Source organism: Podarcis erhardii (genome assembly GCF_964252035.2).
Source record: "Podarcis erhardii genome assembly, chromosome: 1".
Lineage (NCBI taxonomy): Eukaryota > Metazoa > Chordata > Lepidosauria > Squamata > Lacertidae > Podarcis > Podarcis erhardii.
The window spans coordinates 48,162,533-48,184,107 of record NC_138497.1 but is presented as its reverse complement, the minus strand read 5'-3'; the positions used below and the strand labels follow the sequence as shown (position 1 = coordinate 48,184,107).

Sequence of the window (21,575 nt, the reverse complement as noted above, 5' to 3'; positions counted from 1 at the left end):
CTCTGCCCCTTTAAACCCTCGCCGAGGGAGGGCAGGCCGCCCTCGTTCCCCCGCCTCCCTCCCCTCCCACTCGCCAGGCCCGGCGCGTGAGGCGAGCTCGCGCTAGAGCGCAGGCGGAGCAACGACGGAGAGCGGCTGTTGCTTGTGGCGGCGGCGGCGAAGGAGGAAGCGGGACTCGGCGGAGTCGGAGCGAAGAAGAAGAAGGGTCGGACTGAGGAGACGAGGGGAAGAAGCGGGGGAGGGAAAGTGCCCTCGCCTTCGCCGCCGCCCTCGCGACGTTACCCCGGAGCTACTTTAGCCTTGGCATTTCTACCTATTTAAACCCCCTCGCTTGTTTATTTCCCCTGGCGGCCGCGAATGTTGCATTGGCCGAGCCCTGCGCCAAGAGGAGACGGCTCCCTCCCCTGCCGTAACCAGGGCCAGGCAGACAAGGGCACGCGGGCCTTGCAGCAGCAGCAGCAGCCCAGCCTCTCAGTGCCTTGGAGCGACGAGGAGGAGGAGGTAGCAGGAGAAGAAGAAGAAGAAGAAGAAGAAGGGGCCGCCTCCTTCCCGGAACCAGCCGCGGCTGGGTGAGCGAGCCGCTGCCGGGAAAGGGGGTGGGGAGGGGAGGGCGGGCGAGGAAAGTGTGGGGGGTGGGGAGGGGGCTGGCGGTGGGGCTGAAGGCGCGTCCTTCTCTCCACCCCTCCCCACCTCCTTTGGTTCTTTGTTAGCCAAGCGCGGAAGGCAGGCAGGCAGGCAGGCATGGGGGGGGGCTGTCAAGAGTTCCTGGGCTTTCCCCTTCCCAGACACGCACACCTGCTCTGCGGAGCCCGGGGGGTGGGTGGGGTGGGGGGCGGCTTCTGGAAAATAATAAAAGAGCCGCCGAGTACAGACGGCGACGGTTTGGGTGGATTTGGGGCAAAAGGGTGGAGGGCGAAGATGCTTGAGCCCTTTTTTCTGCGGGAGCATCTGTGGATGGAGACTGACAGTCACTCTCTTCGTCTCTTTCCCCCACCCCGAAAAAAATTCCTTCAGAGGATTAGATTCCCAAGGGTGACGGTGGGGGGAGAAATCCTGGGAAGAAATCCCATCATCGCCTGGGAAACTTGTCAGGACAAAGCTGTGGTGGAGATGCCAGAACGCTCAAAGTTGCTGGAGGATGGGCTAGTTAGATGCAGCAGTTTTTGGTGATCTGTGACCCTCTTTTAAGCCACACAAACACTCAGCAAACGTATTGTTATTATTATTTTACCTTCTGTTCCTGTAATCATTGCACTGCTGTGCTAACCTGTCTTGGTCCAGGCCATGTCCCAAACCACTAGTTGAAGACCAGTGGGGAACATGGATTCTCAAATGCAGATGTGCCTGTCCTGTGTCTGCATTGGGGGCAGCTACTAAAGAGAATTCTGAGGCTTGATGACATAACGGAACACAATCTTTATTTATGCCATGTCTCTGAAACCTCCTTTTAGCGGGTGGTGTGGGTGGTGAAATGACTCTTAGGCTCTGGTAATGTCTAGTTTCTTTGTGTCTGAATCTGTACTTTGGGTGCTGCTCTACGAATGCTGAATTTCCTGGGGAAAGTTGTGTGGCTGTAAGTAACTACCTCACTCTTTTAAAAAAGAGGAATAGGGGAAGAAAGAAGACTCTTTTAAAAAAATAATAAAAATCTGTATCTCTTTAGAAAGTTGTGCTATTTTACAAAAGCCTTTTGGTCTTTAGAAGATGAAATATTGCATTCATATGCTTATCTCTGTTTTGAAATAACTTGTGAGGTGTAATGAGAAAATAGTTGTGCCTATGAATAAGAATAAAAGTCCATTATTGGATTTAAGAGAGAGTGAATGCTTTGCTTTCCAGTAATGTGCTCCTCTTCCACGAAACTTTACGTAAGAATTGCTAATCGTATATAATCGTGGCTGGTGTGCTGATCCTGTTTGATCCTAATGTTAGCTGCTAGGATGTGTTCTATAATAAACTTAAAGTAGAAAAAACCAGCACAGCCTTCTGCTGACAAAAGGTCTTCTCATGTATTAGTTCTCCTTTCCTATAAAATGTATATGCAAGATCAGCTTGAGTGGTACATTGACACTTTCTATTGACTATTTCATTCTAAGTGGTGGTTTCCACCTGAATATTAGTATATTAGTGCTGAGGAGCTGAATTTTTATACAAGGCCTCTGTCTGGTTTAACTTTTGTTCAATATTTGGATATACTCAAAAAAAAATTCCTTATATTAAAGGGTGGGGGATTGATGAGATTCTCAGTTTTTAATTGTTGTCTTATGCTGAAGAATTCCATCATAGAGTTGACATTCACTTTTTGGGTACATGTGTGTGAATGTACACCTGTCCATGTCAGATCTGCCCCCCATTGGCTTTGTAGAATTTTGTAAGCTCTGCTACTATACAGATAATGCAAACAATTGAATCTATTTAGTACATAGCTTTTTTGTTTACTAAATCCCACTTTTCAGTATCAGTATACCTATACCTACTTGTTATTTGAAATAACATTTTGATTCTAGGCCTGTAAACAAGAGTCACCACTCTAGTATCAAAAGTCCAGGGGCTGAAAAAAGCAAAAATGGTTGAGATATGTTGGTCTTTAGATTCTTCCTGAATGGCTATACTCAACTTACAGTACACGGTAATTTAAAATGTGATAGTGTCTGATGAGCAGAGCTCCACACATTTGGATCCCCAAATTTGCAAGCCTTAGCTGACCAAAAACTTTTTGAAACTGCTAGGATTCTCTTTGTGTGCTGTAGAATTATAACCTCCTGCTCCTTTCCCCAGCTCATAGTGTAGAAGTAGGGAAGGGATCAGTCTTCCCTTCAACCATAGCTGCCTTCTCCACCTTGGAGCTAGAGAGTGGAGTGAAGATCTTCCCTGAATTCGGCTGCATTTCTGAGGCACTCTGGTGTCCTGAAAGTATAGTGCATCCACAGGAAAAATCACTGCCCCATCTGACAGGTTCAGAGGAAGACACCAGCTGATGGTCTCATCAGAAAGTGTGGTAGATGAATTTGTGGGTCCCTGCTGAGGAGTAATTTAAGAGACACTAGTTTGGCAAGCTTCAGTTCTTAGGAAATGTGCGTGGTTTTTTTTGAAGTTTTTGAATGTCATCACAATTTATTGTAACCTTGTGTCATACATTTGTCTGAACTGGGAAGGAAGTGAAGATGTTGAAATGTCTTGATGATGCTTGAAGTTGTTTGTATCTCAAGTACTGTCAATTTATTTTATTGTGCTTTCTTTATGTTCCTGTAAATGCTATTGTGTAGCAAGGCTTCACTTGGCAGGCTCTCTTCTATCATGGTATATATTCAGGGTTTTTCTTTCTTTCTTTTTTTTAAATACAGTGATTTTCTTAAGGAAAGTGAAGAAGTGTTTTTAACAAAAGAGAATGTTGTTTTCCTAATACAAGTTGAGATTTTTCTAAACTCTGCTCAGGGTTGTTGAAATAGTCTTGGAACTATAGTATCTAAAGCCTGATGCTTAGGTGCGGAAGCAGGAGGAGGATGCCACTGTGTCTCCTTCTGTAATAAAATGTACTTGCCTGTCCCAGAACTACGGCAAGAGAGAAACGGAATTGCTTGCATAGGCCTAAGAAATTTTTCAGACAGGGTACTGTCCCCACCAGAGAAAGACAAAACAGTGTTGTGAGTGATGTTCTTTTTTGAATGCTAAACATTGAAGCCCATTTATGTGGATTTATGGACAATGTGTGGATAACCTATACCTGGCAACTAGGGCTACAATGGCACATCCACCCCCCCACCCACCCCCGTACTTCTTCACAACATATAAAAACAGCAGTTCCCTTTCAAACTATGCCTGCACATGAAATTCAAGAGATGGTAGCAACTGAAATTTCTTAAATTCTTCTTACCTTTACCTTAAAAACAGAGTATATTTTCCCTTTTTTGTTAACTAATGGTTTGGCTTTGTTTATACAAGTTTGTGTAAAATAACATGGATATTTGTATTTAGCGTTATCTGAATTATTGGCTAGGACTTGTGCTTGCAGGAACAAAAGAGAGCGTACTTTGCAGTCATACTTGGGGCACCCTCTTAGTTGGCTTCACTACATGGGAACTGCTGCAAACAGTGCAGCTTCTTCCCATGTCACTTGCATAATATAAGAAGTCTAGACTTGAACTGCAGTGTTCTTGCTCCTACTCTACAAAGATAACATCCGGAGGAGCCCTCTGACTCAGTGAATGTAATTTGATTGACTTACAAAATCAAACATGCATTGGATTAAACTACATGCCCACAGTGCCATATAGGTAACTGGGCAGTTTTCTCTCTCTTGCAGGTAGCAGCAGCAAGTGCAAAGCAGCAGCTCCATAAGTGGCCTCTAGCAAAAGCTGGAGCCTGCTTAGTCTGTGTGCCTGTCTGCAAGGAGGAAAACCTATGTCATTGCATATGTTTTATTTACAATGTCTTCTGGGGAACTTTGATGCTTAGAATCTTATGAGGGGTTTTCAGTGAGAAATCAGAAAGAGCAAAGAAACTTAGAAGATCGCTACCTAGCATTCCTTCTCTTCACAAACAGTGAGAACAGTCATAGTTCGGGTTGAGCATTTCAGGTTGCACTCTGTGGCGACCTGGAAGTAATGGAACCCGTTACTTCCAGGTTTCGCTGCTCGCGCATGTGCAGACGCTCAAAATGACGTCATGCGCGGAAGCGGTGAATCGCGACCCATGCAGACGCGGGTTGCGTTCGCTTCAGGATTCGAACAGGGCTCTGGAACGGTTCCCGTTCACATCCAAAGGTACCACAGTAGTTGAAGGAGAGTGTTGGGTGTGTCCTGAGTCACATTATGTTCCGGGGGGGGGGGGGAAGAGTGAAGCCCAACAGGGCTGGTGTCTGCCTCATATGAATGGTACCCAAGAACATGTTCCAGAATCCTTTGCATAGTACAGTGGTTTTTGATTGGCAGTTGAAAGTTATGAAAACCAGTTTCCCCCCTCATAAATAACTGAGTTGTTAGGGCTAAGTTTGGTTTAATTTTCAGTTTGTGGTTAAGGCTCAGAAATACATTTGTTGTCAGGTAAGCTAAACTCTATTGCATGTGTCCGTTGCTGTTGTTGTTGTTGTTGTTGTTGTTGTTGTTGTTGTTGTTGTTGTTGTTGTTGCTTATGAATCACCCTTCCTTTAGTATCACCCCAGGCGGTGTCCAACAAATGATAATAAAATTACTTTAATGGGTAAAGCAAATAGAGAACTAAAATAATATGGTCAGGCTTGTGGCTGGGTTAGTATTATTATTAGTAGTAGAATTTATTAAATTTGTATACTGACCTTCATCCATAGATCTCAGGGTGGTTCACAGCATAAAAATACAAGATAAAAACATAACATGCATAATAAAAACAATTCAAAGATACAGTATAATATGCAATAAAAGTCCTTATGTATTGGGCACAGTCAGCATAAAGACCCACAAATATGAAAATTACTTTTTGTGTACTCCAAAGCATAAAAATAATACTTTGGAACAAACAGTTATAGATATATTTTGACAATTACCAGTAAGTCTTTTTCAAATTTGTCCCAATCAATCCTAAGTGTGGGTGTCAGGGGAGCCTCTCTAAGAAGACATTGTACAGCTAGGGTGCCACCACTGAAAAGTCTTATTATTGATACTATTACTATTAATAAGGGGCTTTCCATTCAAAAGTGACCCAGGCACAGTATAAACACTAAAACTAATCATAGCAAACAACCAATAAAAACTTCAGTCGGTAGCTGCCTGCTGGATCTCGTTTGGTGGAACACCTGAAAAAGGTCCTTGATGTCCTTAATGTGGCAGGTGTTACGTGAAAGGAGACTATTGTTCAGATAACATGTCTGCAACCTTTTAGGGCTTTAAAAGCTTAATATTGGAACTTTGAGTTGGGCCCAGAACAATACTTGAAGTAGTGCAAAAGAAAGAAAGAGCGGGATGGAGGGAAGCAAGCAAGTACTGGTGTATTATGGTCATAAGGTCCAGTCCTAGTTGACCATCTTATTTTGGATCAACTGAAATTTCTGTAAGGTTTTCAAAGACTCCCCCATGTATTGTGTGTTTCAGTAATACAAAGAAGAGGTTTCCAGAGCATGAATCACTGCAGCTGCTTCCCTGTGCTGTTGCTGTTCTAGCTACCCAGTGACTTTGATGTTAAAATTGCTCAAGGCTTTGGCTTCTAATCTAGACAGTATTAAGTAAACTGCAGAAGAAAAAAATGTTTTCTTTCCATTACCTTTTCCAAGTGCTTCTAGTGAAGCAATTAAAGGAAGAGTTTTAAACATGTATAAACCCCAGCAAAGGTTAAGAATGGCCTGCATGCAAATCTGATCAGACTAAAAAATTAGCCCCCTTTACTTAAGCTACGCTGTCAAGACTGATTTGACATCTGCTTTACTACCAGGGGAGCATACAAAAAAAGTGACAAAATGTTTCCTAATTTGTTAGCAGGTCAGGGATTGTCATGAGTTAGATTAGACATGAGAAAGTTGAAGTAAGGAGTGTTGGTTGTGCTTTTGTGCACTTTCCAGTTTCCTTGAATATCCCTTGTTTTCTAGTAGTATAATGATATCAGAACATTTATGAGTGTCAATACTCTGCTTTGTTAATTCATTAGATCCGGGGCTGAAAAAATCCCAGGCGCCTAACATTTAAGTATCAGCATTAACTCTTTCACTTGAATGTTCTCCATACTGAGATGAGGACGGACATTTGCGGGGGGGGGGGGGGGCACTGGTGGAGGTCACAATGCTTCTGCTGCAGTGGTTTAATGATTTGCATTAATTACTATTTTAAGGTGATTTCACTGTGTTAGGGGAAAGTTTCAAAGAAGTGGTAAACATGGGTGTGATTATTTGGCAGTGACTATGGAGAACACTGCCCTTTTGAAGTCTATAACATTTAATTTGATATCAAGATTCTTGTATTCTTTTGTTAATGTCAGTTTTTGGAGAGAGGAAGGAAAATGTAACTGTTACTACATTGAGTTTTTTTTAATTATTGATGAAGATCTGTGCACAAATCAAATGGAATATAGCCATAGTGACTACAGTTCCAGCTTAGAAACTATACTGAATGTCTAATTCTTCCTGAAGTGAATTCATATAAAAAAATAGAAGGACGGCATTTAACTTTCAACATTGATTGCAGCACAAAGAGAGAGTGCAAACAGGAAACTTGTTCTGTGGTGAAGTTTGCAAACAGGAAATTTTCACAGAACAAACATAGCTCAAGTATAACCTAAGAAAGATAATAAAAAATGTTTTTCTGTAATGTCATGATATTTTTACCAAGTATTACTTGTAATTCCTCATGTCAAATTTTATTGAATTTTTTGTGGTACTTGCCCTGCTTTTACTGGAAAGGGGCAGAGGAGTGCTTCTCTTTCCTTATTTGAATTGAGTCAGTTCAGCATTCACCAACAGAGCTAGGGATGAGGGACAAAACTGAACAATGGAAGGGTGTCAATTGCAATACCTACATTAATATCACAATGGGACCTTAAAGGTTCACAAAAATGGAAGATTGGAGTAGGAGGCAGATATACTCTAAAATCAGATGTACATATTGAGATCCATCTTCACTGAAGAAAGGATCGTTTTGTCTCCTGTCACATAAATACCTGCAAGGAATTAGCAGTCTTGGAAACAACCCAACCTTCCTTTAAATCTGCTTCACACACCCAGAGTGGAATGTAGTGGTATTCTTTCTTGGCAGTCTTAAGCGACTTCAATGTTTCTGTTGTTTTAGCTTTATTGTAATGCTTCAGTAGCTAATGAAGCACAAGAGGAAGCAAAATCTGTTTCTACAAATACTCAAGCATGAAAATTCTCTTGTTTAACTCTCTGCCTGTACTGCTTTTTAAACTGATGAATGGCACACAGGCTGAAAGCTATTTTAATATATAGAAAATCCTCTTTTCAAAACTTATTAATCAGGGTGGTGCAACTTTTTTTTCTTAGTAACTAAATGTATACTTACAGATATTGTATGTGTCTTGGATGTCTGATCCTAAATACAATTATCTAAAACTAAGCTAGCATTAGAAAAATCAGGAAGCTTGATGGCTGAATCGGAATTTTGAACCTGTGTTTGCAACATTCAGCCTTGCACTTCTGGCACTGCACTGGATCTTGGGAACAGTGAAATTGTACAGGAGACCTAAAATAATTATGCAACTGGCTACTGAAGATCCATGGGGCTTTTCCCTGGAATACTGAAGCACAGCTCAGTGCATATGAGTACAATATATAAAGACAAACTGGACACATAACTCTGAAACTTTGGTGCCTCTAGCATGCTGCAGCATGTAACCATGAAGAATGTGTGTAAGGTGATAGAACAAAACAAAGGCAACTTCCTCCTTTCTTTTTCCTAGCCATAAAGAACAGCAATGTGGCTGTTCAGATTTATTTGTTATCTTTCACTAGCCTTAGTTCTTTTGGCACATTCAAGATAGTTCTTTGGACAGTGGACGCCACAGAAGGGATTTAGAAGTTCCTGCTGTGCTTGAATGACAAAAATCAGTGAGGACAGAGAAACCTACAGGCAAAAAGTGTAATGAGGAAAATGTTAATTACAAGGTTTTGGTTTTCAAGTTAGTTCCCTAAAGCAAATCTCTTGGGGGCTAACTACACAGATGCATAAAACAGAGCTGTGATTCTGAAAAGCAGCTTCAGAAGAAAGCAAAGTGGCAGGGAAGGAGGTACATAATCCTCTTCCTACTTGCTGTTTCTTGGCTTCACATGGCACCCCAAGCATTTTCTCCCCTACATGGGGTTCCAGATGCATGAATCCTGCTTAAAATGAAGAAAGAAGATAAACTTGAGCAGCGAGAGGTGATATTTCAAAGGAAGTCTGAGATTCCCTTTAAGCATTGCTTTTCTGATAGCTGTTTCAAATTTTGAGTATTATTAGCAAGCATATTCTATATGCTATGTGTACCTTTCAGAGTTTACCATAGCAGATATGGAGTAAGTTATTTTCTCATTATGTGAATTACGGAGGGGATCTGGGCTCTGTTTTCCAAGCTTTCTTGTGGGGTGCAAGGGATGATGAATTTGTCTTGCGCATTACAGGGAGCACTGCTCACAACTTCAGTAGACAGATGAGTACTCAGTTTTCTTGTGAAGTTATGTAAGTTGTTGAGCTAATGGAAACCAAAAGGAGCGCAGTGGCTTGAAGTACAAAGGTGGATGTAGGGATTAATGTGCGCATGTTATCCCAGTGCTAATGCAATGTAATGAGCTGCTTGACACACAAATGTAATCTTTGGTCATATTGGTGGAATATGGATGTGACTGCAGGTGAATGAGCAGTTTGGAAGCAGAGGAGCAGGCTAATTTCCCATCTGCTAATATTTTTATTATTGAGATTTGCTGTTACTCATTGTATTTGAGATCCAACACATTGCTTCAGCTAAAATTCACTCCTGTCTTTGTGAAATAGTCGTGCAAGAATTTTATTTTAAATGAAGCACAACGTGAAAGGCTGATGTAGATTATATTTAAGACTGCTTCTGTTAGTTCACAATATAATAAATGCAAGAGCAAAGATTGGAGGGAGTTAAGCATCAATAATTTGTGTTTGTTTCCCGAGTGTCTAATGGTATTTCAGTATGTGCATTTGGTTACTTGTTCCTGAATAATTTGGTCAGAGTGCCTCTTCCTGTGCTATGTTTGTAAGTGAGCTTGTGTACCCTGGAAAGGTTTCCTAATATGGTTCAGCCAACAAAGCTAGCTTATGGTGAGGAGGTGGGAACTTAAGAGCAATGCTAAAAAGAGCATGTTAACTCACATTTATTTTCATCTTGTCCTCGGCTGACACCTCACTAGCTGCTGTTTGTTACTCTGTTGCTAATCACAGAAGACCATTGCATTTAATATTGATTAATTGTAGACTACATTTTACAGCCTTCACCTCAGATCATCAACTTGGGTGGTGATTAACAAATGCCTATACCAGGGGTCAGCAAACTTTTTCAGCAAGGGGCCGGTCCACTGTCCCTCAGACCTTGTGGGGGGGCTGGACTATATATTGGGGGGGGGGGGCAGAAAAAAGAACAAATTCCTATGCCCCACAAATAACCCAGAGATGCATTTTAAATAAAAGGACACATTCTACTCATGTAAAAACATGCTGATTCCTGGACCGTCCACGGGCCGAATTTAGAAGGCGATTGGGCCGGATCCGGCCCCTGGGCCTTAGTTTGCCTATCCATGGCCTATACTAAGAGAAGTCATTGTTCCTGATCACAGAAACTAAGAGTATTCTAGGTATAGCGATGAATTATCTTTTCAGATATCAACTGGGAATTATGCAGCATGCCGCTACTAGTAAATTAATGTCCTTGAATCCAGGTGTTTCAGTGTAAGCTTCTCAATATTACTGTATGCTTTTATAATTGGAAACTGTTCTTTCACTTGGCTTTTCTGTATATAATTATGAGGTAGGCTTAAATAAGATCATAGGCGCCGACTCCATGGGGCCTGAGGGGGCCCGAGCCCCCTCAAAAATTCGTTTGGGGGGGCTCAGCCCCCCCAATAATTTAAGAAAATTATTACCGTAAATTTCGCTCTATAACATGCAGATTTTTTCTCCTAAAAAGTAAGGGGAAATGTCTGTGCGTGTTATTGAGCGAATGTGTGGTCCCTGGAGCTGACTCCGGAGCGCAGGGGCAAAAATCAGGCAAAAATCAGATCGGGCGGAGGGAAGGCGGAAGCTGCTGCTTTCCTGCATTCTGCCTCAGGGTCTTACTGCCCACCCACTTCTGTTGCTGCGTTTGCTCAAACTCAACAAAGAGCAGGGAATCCCCTGCCCTCCTGGCAAGCAGAGGGTTAAGGAAAGGATCGAGTCCTTCCTTCTAATTCTTTCCTAGTCACACTGCGTGCAGGCTCCAGCCCACCACCTCCTCCTCTCCGTGCTCTAGGGACTCGCAGGTGGGAGAGAGAGAGAGAGAGGGCTGGCTTGGGGGGACCGGGACTTTTGCCTTCCTTTCCTCCCCCCCACCCCGTTAAACTCCTTCCCTGCATTCTTAGCCAGCTGCTTCTCCGCACACCCCTCTTGTGCTTCTTGTCCCTTCTGTGTTTTTCCTTCCCTCCCCATTTAAAACGTGGTGACAAAGCACGGATCCACATGGATCCTCAGGATTTTTGCATTGGCTCACCCCAAATTCACCATCAGATCACATTACATGTCCATGGCTACAGTCTGTACCAAAAAAATCACGCACCCACTGTTGCCTGGAGCTGCAATGGTGCAAAAACGTGGTTACAAAGCATGGATCCACAGGATCTTTGCACTGGGTCACCCCAAATTCACCATCAGATAACATAGCATGTCCATGGCTACAGCCTGCACCAAAAAAATCACGCACCCACTGTGGCCTGGGGCCACAATGGTGCAAAAACGTGGTTACAAAGCACGGATCCACATGGATCCTCAGGATTTTTGCATTGGGTCACTCCAAATTCACCATCAGATCACATAGCATGTTCATGGCTACATCTTGCACCAAAAAAATCACGCACCCACCGTTGCCTAGGGTCACAGTGGTGCAAAAACGTGGTTAGAAAGCACGGATCCACATGGATCCTCAGGATTTTTGCATTGGGTCACCCCAAATTCACCATCAGATCACATAGCATGTCCATGGCTACATCTTGCACCAAAAAAATCACGCACCCACTGTTGCCTAGGGTCACAGTGGTGCAAAAACGTGGTTACAAAGCATGGATCCACATGGATCCTCAGGATTTTTGCATTGGGCTACTCCAAACTCACTGTCAGATATTAAAAATCTTTATAAAATAGAGAATTAAATACATACAGAATGTTAAATTTTCAGTTTTGAAATATTAGTACTAAAATAGTACTGTATTTCTATATTACTATAGTACTGTAATTGTTATTTTCAAATACTTAAATATTTTTAGGGTGTAAGACCCAATTAAAGCCCGTTATTTACATACAGTATTACAGTATTTACATACAGTATTAGGCATACTGTATTAACTTTATTAACTGTATTAAAGCATTAACTTTGAGATATTATTTTTATTTAATGAACCCTCAGCCTTATTCAAAGTAAGCTTAAATTAGCTATTTCACTTATTAATCAAAGTGCTATTACTGTGCGACAGCAATATTTTATGTTTTATTCTTTTAATGATAGTTTAGCATTTATTTAAATATCATTTCAGTCTTTTCAGAGCTATATATTCACTGCTCTGTAATAGTCTATAAGCATAATTGTTACTGTAAATTAAATTAGCTTTTTACGAAAATACCGTGCGTGTTTATGTTTTGTTTCTTTTTTCAAAGCCAAAAAGTGTTTCAGGCTTGTCGAGTTTCCCGGAGTGTGGAGTTATAGAGAGTCGAGTTTTCGGGGTTCTAATGTTGATCATATGACTCTAAAATACTTTTAAAAAACTTTAAAACTCACTAATTTTCATCTAAAATTTAGAAAACTTCCCGGGGCAGGACCCCGGTATGGGCCCCCCCAATATTTTTTATAAGTCGGCGCCCCTGAATAAGATACAATAGGCAGAGACATGTGGGGAGGAAGACTTCTTCACCAGAAATCCTATGGCATAAAAGCCTGAATTCTTCAGGTAGAAATAATAGTCTGAATTTTTTTGGGGGGGAGGAAGAGACTATATATGATCTTTCAGATGACACTCTTACACATTGTGTAGTAACATTCAGTAGTGTGTTATTTGTCAGTCTTCTGTAACCACATCTGCTTAAATTAGAAAATGACAGACTTTATTTTAGGGCAAAATCTGTTACTCTTCTTAAATGTATAGGCCTTTTGTTTTTCTTGGCACTATAAGATGCTTTAAGATAGAAGTGCTGATGCAGGCTGTGGATAAGAAATGGCCAGGGCTGCTTTCGATGCAAGGCAGTGTTTTAATATGGGCTGCTTTTAAATAGTGTGCTTTTAAGCCTCAGTATTTGCGGTTTTTGAAGTGGCTTCTGAGCATTGAAATGGTTTTGTATTGCACAGGCTACCAGTTTGATAAAAATATAGCCCCAAATTAGGTAAAATAAAGCCCCTCCCTCCTTGCAACATTACTTTTGTTTTTGGAGTGTGTTTGTTTAATTAATTTAAAGAATGGGCAATTGGGAATAGAGAAATGGTGTGGGTGAGAGAGAGAAAGAAACCCTTTCCTTACCTGTTGTTTTCTGCTTTAAATTACTCAATCCCCCATCCCCACTTTCTGGAGTTATAGAGACATGTTGAAGAACAAGCATCCATTTGGAAATTTGTGGGAGGATACTTTGAATGGGAGGCTGTTCAACCTTTTCCTTGCTGATAGGTGTAAAACATTCTAATTGCATTCTGCCAAATCAGCATTCTGAGGAGCAGGTGATAGGGCACATTTTTTCATGCAGCATTTAGTTTAGTTCTAAGTAGGCTGTGCCTAGTGAGACTGTTTCTGCTTTTTCATCAGCAAAAAGAGCTATCAGTGTTGTGTGTCTATAATTTATAGGGCCATTACTTATCAGATATGTGTAAAGACATAGTATAGTCATAGTTATTTATCTTCAGGTTCCTGATAATGTTTTTAAAAGGATTATCAGTAGGGATCCACTGAAAACGAGATTGCGTGTATTTCTGCAGTTAATGTTTGTGTAACTCTTCTACAATGTTTGGAATGCAGGTTTCAGAAACATGTTGCTAATAAGGACAGTGCCCTTAAAATTCAGCGTTGCTGCAATTGGCTACGTTGGATATCTCTAAAGCAAGCTCTGTACAAAGCTGGGTTGAGGGATGCTTTCTGGGAAAACCTTAATTTTGTAGCTGTAACACAAGGGCAGTGAAAACTGACTCTGTAGACTTCAGTCATCATTTTCTTTTAGACATTATCATTGTGTAGGAATAAAAATTTCAAACTTCTAAGAGGCAGCATAAGAATTTCAGGCGACTGGAATTTTTCCAGTTTACCTTTCATGCACTTCCATAATTTTGCAGTAGATGCCAGGCAGTGGAATAGGAGAAGGCTGAGTGCAGAATATAGGCTGTGAGCCATGCTTTTTCAGTTCAGTTAGAAGCTTGAGAATCCAAACTGTGAAAAATAAACGTATTGCCGATAAATTTCTGCAAACGCGTAGGTCAGGGGATTAAAAAGGGGGCAGGGGGGAAAGAAAACAAGAGTATGGGTTCCATTGATCAGAAACTAGGACCTTCTCACTCTGTAGCAGTGTTAGAAATTCCCCAAGTGCCAGGCACATTTTGCAACTGGTGTGAGTCCAGTTGTGACCACGTGGAGATCTCTGGATACCAGGTTGGCAATTGACATCTCCATCTGACTGCCCCCACCCAGCTTTTTAAAGCCAGTATGCAGAAAGCTTATTTGTTGTATTTATATCCCACCTTTTTCTTCAAGGAGTTTGCCTCCCCCCCCACCCCCAGTTAACCCCTACAATGACCTTGTGAGGTAGACTAAGAGGCTGTTACTGGCCCAAGCTCACCCAATGAGCTTCATGACTGAGTGGGAATTTGAACCATGATTTCCCAGGTCCTAATCCAACACACTAACCACTACACCACACTGGCTTCCTAGAGTACTTCTGTTATGGGGCAGCTATATAAATTAAGTAGGTAACTAAATGTGAGGAAAGCAAAATGTCACTTAGAGAAGGATCTGAAATATTTTCCATGAAGCTTGAATTTGTCTTATTCTGGATTGTTTTATTTGACGTTTTAATGTGCTGTAAACTGCTTTGAGAATTTTTTCCTTTAAATATAAAGCAGTGTAGAAATGAAAATAATAATGAATTCCATTGCAACCCCCCCCACCCACCTCTGTTGTGTGCCTAGAAATTCTGTTGTGGCAACTGTAACCTAGGTTTAAGGTGCCACTTGGCAATTAGCTTATATATCTGAGTTTCTAACACTGCTCTGCAGACTTGTGTAACTTGTTTAGGGATTTCAAATGATACTCTTAGAAGCATTCTGTAAAAGTGTCCCATCCTGTTCTATCCTAGCCCCAAACAAATCCCCAAATTTTCAGGAATTATGTTAATAACCTCTCTCTCACACACCCAAATATCTGTGTAGTTCCCATATTTGGAGTTTCTGGCCATTCAGTGTTTTACATTAAGTGTAGACTTCTAAATTCAGTTGTATCATGTTTAGGCCCAATTTTCTTCTTTGTTTGTGATTTAGGAGGCCTGCTGTCCTTGAAAAGCTGAGTTTGACTGAGGTGTGTAAGCCAGGAGTCTAATTCATAAAAACTGTATATGTAACAACAGGGTCTTAAACATAACAGTAGTTTCATTTTTGCTTGAATTGAGTTTTTGCATTCACCATTTGCACTTCTTGTTTGTGATAGTTGACTCAGAATTTAAATCTTTATTGGGTTAGTTTTGATCTCTGGCCAACTCTGTTGGTTAATTTGATTTAACTGTTTTGTGTAGCAAACTGTAACAATTCAGCACTGTTGAGTTTGATTTCTCCTTCTCAGTGAAATATCTTAAAATTTGAACTTTTGGCAGTTTGTCTTGTGTTGCTGAATCATGTTTAAAACCACTGCAGAAGGAGGGACAAATAGACTCTTTTGTTTATATTTAAAGGATTAAAATGCTGCATTCAAGCCAGGCCCACAACCTTAGTTGGCATTTGTCTGTCTCAGGAGACAATGGAAGAGGGCGTCATTGGAGGTAAAGTCTGTTGGTAAACTGTTGAAGAGTTAGTGTTGTTGGACCTCAACACTTTTCATCTATCCTCTCTAAAGACCCAGATCGTCCTATGTCAGCTCACTCGTTCGTTCCTCCTGTTCCTTCAAGGAGTAGCACTTCTCTCCCTGTCTTTGTGACATAAATTCCCCACCTGGAATCTGCATACTGTCTTATCATCTCTATAATGTCCTCCTTTTGAGCTACTCAAGTTGGTCCCTCCTACTATCATTTAAAGTCCTGTGCCTCATAGCCACTACCTCCACCAGAGGCATTTCAGAACCAAATGCATTGTCAGTTGAGAGACATCGTTGTGTTTTCCACAGAGAGAGATAGTAATTCCTTCCAAAGGTACTTTCACAATTCCACTGCCAACAAGACCTGATTCTTCCATCATTCTGCCATTTTCTGGTGCATCTGTCAGAAAAGGCAGGGCACTCCCTTGATGTTCGTTGAGAAGTGAAGGTATACATTCATCGTACACGGTCCATACAACAGACCAGCTTTCTCTTCAGCTCCTTTTATCCTCTCCTGATAAGGAAAAGAGTTGAATTCACTACTCTAGCTGGATGGCAGAAACAATGCATTTTGTTGGCTTGCGTTTCTCTTAACCTGCCTCCACCTACTCGACTAGGACAGCAGCACCCTTGCGGCCTTCTCTCTAAATGCCCATCTACATACAAGAGTTTTGCAGAGTGGTCACATCGTCAACATCTTCCATATTCCTTTAGCATTACAAAACTGACACTTTGGCTTCAGCTTCAGCTGCCTTTGGAAGGAGGGTGTTGCAACATCATCTTCCATTCACTGTTTGTCCATCCCTTCATGGGTCTGTAGGCTTTTGTACATCCCAATCTCACCACATTTGTTTCTGTGAAAGCTTTTTCTGAATCCCATAAAAGCTGCCGCCAGAGCCTACCCAGGCTGTCAGCAGCTGTTTATTCCACTGCACCTCATCACTTGTCTCCCCCTTCCCCCAATAGTTCCTCCATCATACTTCTCTACCTTTCCTACCAGAGTCTCAGTGAATTTTAAAGGCAACCTTTCTGTTAAAGCTGTCTTCCATGCTATACTGGTACCAAATCTCCTTGCTTTCTGGCTTGTTATTTAAAAACTGAAGAAGGAAGGGGAGGGGAGGAGCTAAAACAGCAACTTCCTGTTTGAATTCTTTATTTTTTGCAAGCTTGCAATGTTACCTACTGACTGCTTGGTGGTGCCTATCCTAAATCCCAATTCTGGCAACAGTTTTTACAGGATCCAGAAATACCTTTCATAGTAAGTATAATGGATTTGCTTTTTCCCTTGAAGAAATATGCAGAATCCTGATAGTTATGTGATTTGGGCTAGGCTATCTCCCTGCTTTCTAGAGGGGAAAGGCATGAAACTGTTCTGAAAGGTTGAGTCAATGGCCCTCCATGGTTTTCCATGGGCCCTCAAAATATGAAGAGATAGGAGGCAAAGGTAAATCTGGTGAGCTGATTAGAAGGTAGATAATAATCCCAGGGGCCTATGTGTGCTGTGCTACAGACCACCTCTGATTTCTGTTGCCATCTCTCTCTTGGTGCAGCTGTTATAGAGTAACCTTTGTTAGCCCCCTCTGCCTTGCATGTGTATGTAGAGGTGTTCTAACATAATCTTGTATTGTTTTGCGGAACTGAAAACTCAAATTGGTGTGACTGAAATTTGTTGATTGTTGTCCCTTTTGATTTGCAAGCTGTCAGTTGCCAGGTTTTCTCTTCCACAGCTACCTGTACAGCCCTATGCTCTTCAGCATCCTGTTGCTAATACATCATGTTTTTAACCTAAGGGCATGATGTCCAGCTGCACCATGATGATGTTTTTGGACAATTCCTTCAAAGCAGTGCCCTTATCATGTCAGGGTTTGCAGAAAGCAGAAATGTCTTATAAGAAACAGATGAGTGGTGATTATGATCTGCTGGTATTTTATTACAGCTCAGTGGACACTTGAGACTGCCTTGGCCTTATCCACTTGCTGCTTCCTTGACTAGCAATGATCTTTGTGATAGATTCCCTATTCTCCCTTCTTCCTTCCAAAGTGGAAAATCTATATGTCTCTGGGTACAGGGCACAATACTTCCTTGCCAGCTTTGTTGTCTGGCTCAAGTAACAAGGCATTCCATATTCATGTTGCTGTGCTACTTTTTCCTAGACATCAGTTAACTGAGTGATTTCAAGTCGGCCTTCTCAAAAGCACAAGTATTATTTTCCTGAGGGTGCTTGGTTTATGTGTACTGTTCTCTTAAAAGTCTGGCCATTGGGTGGATGTGACTGTAAGGAATGAATGCCTCTGTTGTCTTCTAGAACATAAAGGCTACTACTGTCAGTAACAATCTGAAGATTCATGGAGATTGTTGGGTTTATAGCATTAGTCCCTTTCTCTTTGGCCCTTAGTATTCATTTCTGCTTCAATTAATAGTATATTCAGAAAGAAGTTACACTCCTGCTTAGTTCCCAACCCACTGTTTATTTTAGAATGTAATGTTGAAGGTACTTTATTGGATAGTTCATACACTGATACTATCAAAGACAGTGCCATTTCTAGGTCTGTAAGAGACTGGTTCACTTTAAACTATTGGTGCAGATGCACGTGTATGAGACTAGTGGTGGACTTTCTGGTTTTAGACCTGGTTGCCCAGTGTCTTTAGTTTTGTATGGGCCATTTGCAGAAGAGTAAATTGTTTAAAAGGCATGCCAATAGCAGGTGAATCAAGATTTGGAGAATCCCAAAGAATCTGATACTGGCACTATCAATCAACTTTTATTGTATATAACCAAAGGCCTTTACAATGGATGACAGAGAATTAAATGAAACTTTAATCTAAAATCATGTACATAACCTGTAGCAGTTTACACCTTAAAAGGAATTTACAACATTAAGACTTAAGATGGGAATGCATTCACATAGCTGGAACAGAGCTTCTTGGCTGCCAGTGCAAATTTGACTACCTGGTATGTAATATATAGATGTTTATCTACTAGGTGTTCAGCTGTCACTTCCTGTATGGATCAACCTGGAAGCCAATTAAGAATTGGTGATATAAATTTTCCTCTGGGCGTTGTATACAGGGGAACAAGTCAGCAGGTAGTGTGTGATGTCTTCTTTTTTTTTTTTTTTTAAATAATTTTTATTAATTTTCATAAAACAGAAAACACAAAATTAAACAAACAAACAAATAATACATGACTTCCCCATGCCTCCCCTTCCCTGCACCCCTGTGTCCAAAATTTTTAGCAATCCTTCATTCCTTTTCAAAATTTGATTTCCTTCATGATTTTCTTAACTTAAATATTTCCAACTATAATTCTCTAATTCTTAACCCTTGACATTTTATCAGTCCGAAATTTTGCAACAGTTCTTAAGATATGATTTAAATTTTTTCCAGTCCTCTTCCACCGTCTCCTTCCTCTGATCACGGATTCTGCCGGTCATCTCTGCCAGTCCCATAAATTCAGTCACCTTCGTCTGCCATTCTTCCAGAGTAGGTAGTTCTTGCATCTTCCAATACTTTGCTAGGAGTATTCTTGCTGCTGTAGTTGCATACATAAAAAAGATCTTATCTTTTTTTGGTACCAATTGGCCGACCATGCCCAAGAGAAAAGCCTCCGGTTTTTTTACAAATGTCCACTTAAGGACTTTCTTAATTTCATTATAGATCATTTCCCAGTAGGCTTTAACCTTTGGGCAGGTCCACCAAAGATGATAAAAAGTTCCTTCACATTCATTACATTTCCAGCATTTGTTACTGGGCAAATGATATATCTTTGCAAGCTTGACTGGAGTCATGTACCATCTATAGATCATTTTCATTATGTTTTCTTTCAAGGCACTACATGCCGTAAATTTAAGTCCTGTGGTCCATAACTGTTCCCAGTCAGCAAACATAATATCATGACCTAAGTCTTGTGCCCATTTAATCATTGCTGATTTAACTGTTTCATCCTGTGTATTCCATTTCAGCAACAAGTTATACATTTTAGACAAATTCTTAGTATTGGTCTCTAACAGTTCTGTTTCCAATTTCGACCTCTCTTTCTGAAATCCTAGTTTCTTGTCCTGCTTAAAAGTTTCATTTATCTGATAGTAATGTAACCAGTCTCGAACTTTGGATTTTAATTTCTCAAAGCTCTGTAATTTAACTTTTTCACCATCATATTCTATAATTTCACTGTATTTTGGCCAATTAGAGTCCATGTTAAGTTTTTTTACCGCTCTAGCTTCCATTGGTGACAACCATCTGGGTGTTTTATTTTCCAACAAATCCTTATATCGATTCCAAACATTATATAAAGCTTTCCTGACAATATGATTTTTAAAACCTTTGTATATCTTTGCCTTGTCATACCATAGATATGCATGCCAGCCAAAATTGTTATCATACCCTTCCAAGTCTAAAATATCTGTGTCTTCAAGAAGTAGCCATTGCTTCAACCAGCAAAAAGCTGCTGCTTCATAATAAAGTCTTAAGTCCGGCAGCGCAAAACCCCCCCTTTCTTTTGCATCAGTTAAAATCTTAAATTTTATTCTGGGTTTTTTGCCCTGCCAGACAAATTTAGATATATCTTTCTGCCACTTCTTGAAACAATCCATCTTGTCTATAATTTGCAATGTCTGAAACAGAAACAACAATCTCGGCAATACATTCATCTTAATAACAGCAATTCGGCCTAACAAGGATAATCTCAATCTAGACCATGTGTCAAGATCTTTCTTCACTTCTAACCAACATTTCTCATAATTGTCTTTAAACAGGTTCATATTTTTGGATGTTAAATTCACCCCCAGATATTTCACCTTTTTTGTTATCTCCAAACCAGTTTCCCTTTGAAAGCTATCTTTTTCCCCCATCGTTAGATTTTTTTCCAGTACCTTTGTCTTTTGCTTATTTAGTTTAAAACCAGCCACTTGACCAAATATTTCAATTAATTCTAAAACTCTTTTTGTACTGACTTCTGGCTGTTGTAATGTCAAAACTAGGTCGTCTGCAAATGCTCTTAACTTATATTGTTTAGCTCCGAGGTGTATTCCTTCAACCAGCTGATCCCTTCTAATCATATTCAACAACACCTCCAGGACCGATATGAATAATAGAGGGGATATTGGGCAACCCTGTCGTGTCCCTTTTTCTATTGAGATTTCATCCATAACAACACCATTCACAATTAATTTAGCTTTTTGCTCTGAATATATTGCACCTATACCGTTTTCAAAACTTTGGCCTACCCCCATCCCATGGAGATTCTTCCTCATAAAACTCCAAGAAATATTGTCAAAGGCTTTCTCCGCGTCCACAAAAATCAATACTGCTTTTCTATTTAAATCAGTCTCCAATAGTTCCAAAATGTCTATAATATTCCTTACATTCTCTGACATATGTCTCCCTGGGAGAAAGCCTGTTTGGTCTTTCTGAATCTCCTCTACCAACACTTTTTTAAATCTTTTTGCTAAAATGTCTGCAAAAAATTTATAATCCACATTTAAGAGTGATATAGGGCGGTAGTTCTTAACTTGATGTTTCTCAGTTTCTGTCTTCGGTATAAGTGAAATGAATGCTTCTTTCCACGATTCGGGAGCCTTTTTCCCCTCCAAGATTTGGTTACACACTTCTTTCAATGGTTGTATTAACCATTCCTTCATTGCTTTATAGTATCTCGCCGTCAGTCCATCTGGCCCTGGTGATTTTCCCAATTGCATATTCTGGATGGCACCCTCAATTTCCTGGTTCGTGATTTTTTCATTTAAAGTCCTTTTATTTTTTTCCGAGATCTTTGATAATCCATATTTTTTAATAAATTCTTCTATCTCTTGCTCGTCTTTCGGCCCTTGTGCGTATAATTTCTTGAAGAAACTTTGGAAACAATTACTGATTTCATTTG

At 40.6% G+C, this 21,575-nt stretch overlaps 1 protein-coding gene across 2 annotated transcripts in view; it reads left to right on the top strand.

Moving 5' to 3' along the window:
• Nucleotides 1–21,575, top strand: part of SUSD6 (sushi domain containing 6) — a 57,235-nt gene continuing 35,660 nt past the window's right edge. The window contains exon 1 of one of the 2 annotated variants that reach the window (XM_081881880.1): nucleotides 1–569. The gene's annotated coding sequence lies outside the window, so the exon portion shown is untranslated. The remainder of the gene's footprint in view (nucleotides 570–21,575) is intronic. The other variant, XM_081881878.1, reaches the window with a different exon arrangement.